The 7214-nt window shown below is 35.6% G+C and overlaps 1 pseudogene; it reads right to left on the reverse strand.

The window, feature by feature from the left end:
- Positions 1 to 2280: 2280 nt before the first annotated feature.
- LOC127175726 (uncharacterized) lies at positions 2281 to 2430 on the reverse strand (annotated as a pseudogene).
- Between the last annotated feature and the right edge of the window lie 4784 nt (positions 2431 to 7214).

Raw genomic sequence — 7214 nt, forward strand, 5'->3', positions numbered from 1 at the left:
TGGGATACTAGAAGGTCAAGCAGTGACCAGCACTAAACATAAGAAGTGTTCTGCACTGCGGCTGTTTGTGAATGAGTAAACTGTTGTGGGCTCTAAAAGTCTTGATTGTTTAAGAGAAAACAATGCTGCTTTCCCCTCTGAGCTATACTGTTCTTCCTGAGAATGGGACCACTGGGGGAGAGAGCAGCACCAGTTTGTATCAGCATGCTGTGTCATCTCGTACGCATACACTTTTTATAAAGCTAACAGTTCATTGGTGAATGCACAATTGAAGCAGAAGGAACTGATCTGGTGACAGTTTGGAAAAAGTTTCAAACAGAAGCATAAACAGCTTTATAACATGACACTAGAGCATTTTTCCAGCACCAGAATATTTTAAACATGGCTCCAATTGCATTTGGGCACAATTCAGCATCATATGATTACAAACCGTTTCCAGCTGGGATTTTCTTGAACCTGTGCTCAGCCATGCTGATGTAGTGATACCTAGGGTTGTAAAAAAGTGGAAAATGTCCAGTAAATTTTGAAAACATTCCAGACTTTACAGGATTTTTTGGAATATTCCAGGGATTTTTGGAAAGTTTCCAGAAATTTACCGGAAAATTTCCACCCCTTTGCAATCCTAGTGATACCTGGTGATGTAATGATTTATTTCTAGTATTCATTTTATTTTTAAAGTTGGATCTGTTTTCTAAATGCATATGGTATAAGTTACTGTGAACAATTCGTCTGTGTATATACATGGATGTATATATTTTCACAACACATCAACAGTCGGCCATATTGGGGGCACTGAACATAAACAATGCCACTGAATGAAACTTGCATATTTTGCTGATTATTGCTGCTGAAAATGGTCAATTATTGTCATGTTTTGGCCTGTACTAATTGGTCAGATGGAAAATATTTAAAGTACTATAGACTGCCAAAAGTTAGAACAAATTAAAAAACTGTCTAAGGAACAAAACGTGTTTGTGGTTGGTCAAACTGAACCAGGATTTCCAGGTTAAAAATCTCGACAACATTCATGTTTGTTTTTATCATTTTCAGTCAGGCAGGTGAAATATTAAGCTAATATCTTTCTTAATACCGCTCATATTTATCTTTACTACCACTGTCAAAATCTTGCATCCTTTCCTGCTTACTAATTCCTTCCCTATATGATTTAACAACTTCCACACATTTTTTTTACATAGTTTAGACAGCATAAAATAGCAGAACAACGTATTAGTACATTAACCGTGCAATCCATGCTGTTGTTTACATCCGAGTATCACCAATATGGCTGTGCATCCGGCTAACTGACCAAATCGTGACGCAAGTCCAAACCCTCAAAAAACCATCAAAGAAAATGTAATGGTTTCCACTACAAATACCATTAAAAACCATCAAGTTTTATTAAAACGATTAAAAAATGGTTTGCTGTAGTGTGTTTTGGGACATATTCCATTACCCTGGTGAAAAAAAACAGCATATGCTGGTAGGTATGTTTTGATGCTGGGATGCTGGTCCTTAGCTGGTTTATGCTGGTCCTTGACCAGCAATATGACCAGCATAAACCAGCAAAGGACCAGCATGAACCAGCAAAGGACCAGCATAGACCAGCTAAGGACCAGCATAAACCAGCAAAGGACCAGCATGAACCAGCAAAGGACCAGCATAGACCAGCTAAGGACCAGCATAAACCAGCAAAGGACCAGCACAGACCAGCAAAGGACCAGCATGAACCAGCAAAGGACCAGCACAGACCAGCTAAGGACCAGCTTAAACCAGAATCCAACATACCTAACCAGCATCCCAGCATCAAAACATACCTACCAGCATATGCTGGTTTTTTCACCAGGGTAGGATTTAATGGTTCTAACAAGCCACCAATAGAAGGCGACCAGTTACCAGTAGAGACCAACAGGCACCATTACAACCAGTAATAAGAGCATAAGAGCAGACATGACCATTTTTAATTTGAATGTATATGGTTAATGGTTTTTTTGCTGTACAAAAACTTGTGTGTCATGCTGCTTGATGTTGCATATTGCTGTTATCATATTATTCCAATTCATCACAGTAATCAGAACTACATTGGCTTGTAGCATTTTGTATTTTCCCAACTGCTAATGAATCGGAAGTATCACATATTCACAGGAAATAGCTTATTTCCACGTTGAAAAATCAATGGTACATATTTCAACACACCCTTTTCGTCAACAAGGTACATCATGCTAGCTAACTCATCAAAAAAGCCAGTAATAATGTCAATAATTGTTTTTTTTTTATTATCCGTCTCCGTAGAGGCTGTCAAAAATTGCCAGTAACGTTACAGACAAATTTATATTTCAAGTCTTTGCGGTGGGGTATTGGGTAAAGTTTTCAGTTAGCAGTCGAGCCTCGGATAAACCTCATAGGCTACAATACTGCCTCTGGTGAAAAAACAAGCATATGCTGGTAGGTATGTTTTGATGCTGGAATGCTGGTTAGGTAGGTTTTGATGCTGGTTTAAGCTAGTCCTTTGCTGGTTTATGCTGGTCCTTAGCTGGTTTATGCTGGTCCTTTGCTGGTTCATGCTGGTCCTTGACCAGCAACATGACCAGCAAAAACCAGCATCAAAACCTACCTAACCAGCATTCCAGCATCAAAACATACCTACCAGCATATGCTGTTTTTTTCACCAGGGGCCACTGCGCTAATTGTTCTTTGTAGCTAGTCTCGAATCTTTTTTTATGACGTGATTATCCTCACGTTTACATCAAGTCTCACGTCACAATGATAGCATCACAGAGGGAAAAAAAGAAGCTGTTCACACAAAAGACCTTTCTGCATTCCACTGCCCTGCTTTTCCATTGTTTGTCTATGTAAACATGCGTTAGCTGGACGTGTATGACAGTTGCGTCACGTCTTGCGTCTTTTGCAGCGACACGTCCTTTTAAAAACGATTTCTCAACTGTAGCTTCTATTGCTGTAGTCTTTTCCAGATGATTTTCTCGGTGCATTTCTAAAGATGGTGTCTCATGCAGTGGTCATGAACAATATATCTCTTCAACAGGAAAGCCTCTTTGATGATGATTCCCAACAGGGAATAACAGGGAATTTGTATCCTGTGCTGACCTTTCTGTCTGTTTGCAGGTGCATTTGTATTCGGATTAGTATTTGAAATGTTCAGCAAATTTAAATGTCTGTGCAAACTGCCACACAGCAAATACTTTCTGCAATAAACCGTGCTATAAAAGCGTTGCTGACAGAATTAGAGTATTTAAAAAAAATCATCTAAAGATGTATTTAGGACAACAGGCACTGTCTTACTTTCTATTCTGATCACAGCAGAGGTTTTAAGAAAGAAGCTTTGGCTTTTTTATTGTGTTAAAAAGAGGCGCTGTGTAGAATAGTATTATTTTTGTTGTTAATGCTAAAACCGAAATAGCAGCTATTATGATAAAACAGCATCCTGTTACTAGCAGAAATAGGATTTGCACTGGCAAGTATAATTTTAGTCATAAAACTAGTTATTATTACCATTCCTGACAAAAAATGTTTATTATTGTTGTTGATAATATCTGGACCCAAGTCTGAATGTTTTTTAAAAAAAAGACATTTCCATTCACACATTATTGCGGTTCATTATTCTGAAAGATAAATGCCTTTATATTCATTATTAATTTGGAAATAAATAAACACTTTGGACCAAAGGTTACATTTTTGTCCACACAAAGGCACAAATATGATCTCGATCTCCCTAAAGAACAGAGGCCTGCTTTTATCCAGCTCATATGGGATGATACAAACGCACAGGAATTCAGGTCACACATACACACAGCGTTTAATCTTACACGCTAGACAGTCGATAGGCGTCTTTAAGCAGGTTAGGGGTAGCATAAAAATAAAAGCTGTTTTGCGTATTACAGAAAAGCTGATCTGCTTGATCTTTACCAACAACAGCGTGCCTTAAAGGATTATGGATATTACAGAGGAGAAATTACGAAAAGAGCATTACACCTGCACAGGCAGAGGTAGTGGAAATTCATTCAGATGTACATTATTAATAATAACACTGAACAAAACATTTCACTAGAAGCAAATCTATTTTTTTTTTAAATATTAATACACACTCAAAAGGTGTAGACACGTGATCAAAAGCAAACACATGTTGTAGCAGGTTTCTGACCTTCACGTGTGACTACAGTATGCTTTGTCTTCAGTGAAACTAAATAGGAAGCTGTAATGTCTCTGGACTCTGGACTGCACACAGAAACCCAAACAGGACCAAATATTTACTTAAATCTTCTCTGTTTCCCCCTGCAACATAAACTACAAAATCCACCAACTTTTCCTACTATAAATACCTGTTTTTGTGTTCCCAGGTCAAGCTAACTTATTAAAATTATAATTCAAAACCTCATTATGAGACACATCAAGAGAGACAGCGCAACCGAACCAGAAACTCCTTGACATCAGGTCTATTTAATATGAGGACATGATAGGATTTGATGATGAACAGTAATTGTGTGTTGTCAAAAATCAATAGGCACAGTCAGCTGCATCATCCTGCCTGTCTTAGAGAGCCTCATTTCTACACATATGCAAAAAAAAAAAAAAAAAAGAAACAAAAAAAAAAAACACACACAATAGAAATCTATGGAGGAAAGCATTGAACAGAAGTTAAAATCCACTCTGTTTAAGCTTATACATGATTACATGAGAGTGATTATATCATTTTTTAACTTTGTCTATGCAAAGTTAAGTCAAATTTTGAACTCCTGTCTTGACCCTGTACCACCAGCTAACATGGTAACTTTTGCTTATGTACAAGGATGCTAAAAAGCGACTGTTTATGTTGAGAAAAACCACAGGAATTATATCTGTCACTCATATTCAGACATTAATCCATCCAAAACTGTAGACACACTGTTAAAAGATATTTTAAGCCAACTTACACTCCTTTTTCCACAGACAAATTTATGTAGACACTTTAACAAAAACATGAGCAGCACATTTCAGCTTTAAGGCATTTGGAGTGGCTTGCCCTTCACAGACTTTCATTATAAGAAATTTGTCACACATGACACACAATTTGAATTTTAATTACCCTGAGAGCTTATTATTTTGTCCTGAACACTTTTCTGTACACTAACAGTCAAAAGTTTTTGAACAGTATGATTTTTAATGCTTTTTAAAGAAGTCTCTTCTGCTCACCAACCCTGAATTTATTTGATCCAAAGTACAGAAAAAACAGTAAAATTTTGAAATATTTTTACTATTATAATAACTGTTTTCTATTCGAATATATTTTAAAATGTAATTTATTCCTGTGATCAAATCTAAATTTTCAGCATCATTACTCCAGTCTTCAGTGTCACATGATCCTTCAGAAATCATTCTAATATGCTGATTTGCTGTTCAAGAAACATTTATTAGTATTATTATTATCAATATTTAAAACAGTTGAGTGCATTTTTTTCAGGATTCTCTGATGAATAGAAAGATCCAAAGATCAGCTTGGAGTCAGTAAAATTTGTATTTATTTATTTATTTATTTAATTAATTAATTTTGTTTTGGGAAAGAAATTATAGAAATTAATACTTTTTAGCTAGATGCTGTTCTTCTGAACTTTCTATTCATAAAACAACTCTAAAAAAAATTAACTTAGATGTTTTCAACATAATAATAATAATAATAATAATAATAATAACAACCGTTTTTTGAGTAGCAACTTTCTGAAGGATCATGTGACTGGAGTAATGATGCTAAAAATTCAGCTTTGAAATCACAGGAATAAATTACATTTAAAATATATTAAAACAGAAAACAGTTATTTTAAATAGTAGAAATATTTAAAAATGTTAATGCTTTTGCTGTACTTTGAATCAAATAAATGCAAGCTTGGTGAACAGAAGAGACTTCTTTAAAAAACATTAAAAATCTTAACTTTTGACTGCTAGTGTATGTTTCTTGGCTACTATTATAATGTTTATGAATAAAATTGAATTAGCTTTTATTTCTCATATTTTCAGGTTAAGTTTTAGTAATTTCCTTGTGTGCTTTTGTTACATTTTTTAATATTTTAATTAATTTCAGCTTTATTTCAGTTGTAGTAATTTAACATTAACATATTAATTAAATAAATATTTCTGTTACATTTTTGTTTACCTTTTTTAAGTTAATTTTTTCATCTAATATTAATTCATAAATTCATTTATTTTATTTTTAGCTTTATTTCAATTAACAAAACCTTTTTAAATAGTTTTAATAGTTTATTTAAAGAATTAGCTTCATTTGTGTCTGAACACACCACAGTCATTCTGCTCATCTTCTTCACTGATGCCGTTATTTAGTGCTCTGGGTGATTTTGTTAACATCAAGGACTCATCATGAGGAATCTCATAACAGCATGTTTGGGCCCCACATTCGCACAGCTAGATTGAGGACAAACATTCACTCCAGCAGTGAGTCTGTGTGTTCTCACACTCCTGAGAATCTCACACAGGGTCATGACCTGAAACCGTCTCCATTTGTTCTCTTTCTTCACTCCCCTTTCCCCTTCACCCCTTCTCACTTAGCAAAGGTGTATATTAACTCTACTGTAAACAATAAACAAAGCCATCCAAACCCAAACAGTTTAGAACGAGACCAAATCCTAACCCTAATCCCTACATGCTAAACACTTGTCACCGCTGTCTTTTCATGATTTAAATCCCTTAAACTAAATGTTGACAAACTCACTTTTGCTTTTAGCATTCTCTCTCTTCTAGAAAAAAAACGGAACCAAGTATTGATGACTCATCCTGTACTAGACCGTTTTTTGACCAATCAAATGCTGTGAGAATGAGATTTCCCCTTTCCCAGTCCCCAACAAATTCCTACAGCTTTTATATTCATGTCTACACATTTTTGAGACAAAATATATATATATATATATATATATATATGAAGTGATGACAAAGTTGGGAAAAAATAAAAAGGGCACAATAAAGTCACTCCTAATTCACTCTATGCGCCAGAGACATATGCATGTGGATGATTTGGCAACCCGGCACGGTTATTCCAGTCCACTCCCGCCTCAGTTACCGCGTTCCGAATTTCTAGTAGGCTACATGCGCAAAAGCGCTCCAGTTCTCAGCAGGCTGCGAATTAACCAATTCTACTATGGCGAGGGTTTGTTTAATGAATATTTATCACGTAACGTGACGTTTGCCTAATACGCATACGTGATTGGCTGCGACAC

Source organism: Labeo rohita, chromosome 13 (assembly GCF_022985175.1).
Source record: "Labeo rohita strain BAU-BD-2019 chromosome 13, IGBB_LRoh.1.0, whole genome shotgun sequence".
In the NCBI taxonomy this organism is placed as follows: domain Eukaryota; kingdom Metazoa; phylum Chordata; class Actinopteri; order Cypriniformes; family Cyprinidae; genus Labeo; species Labeo rohita.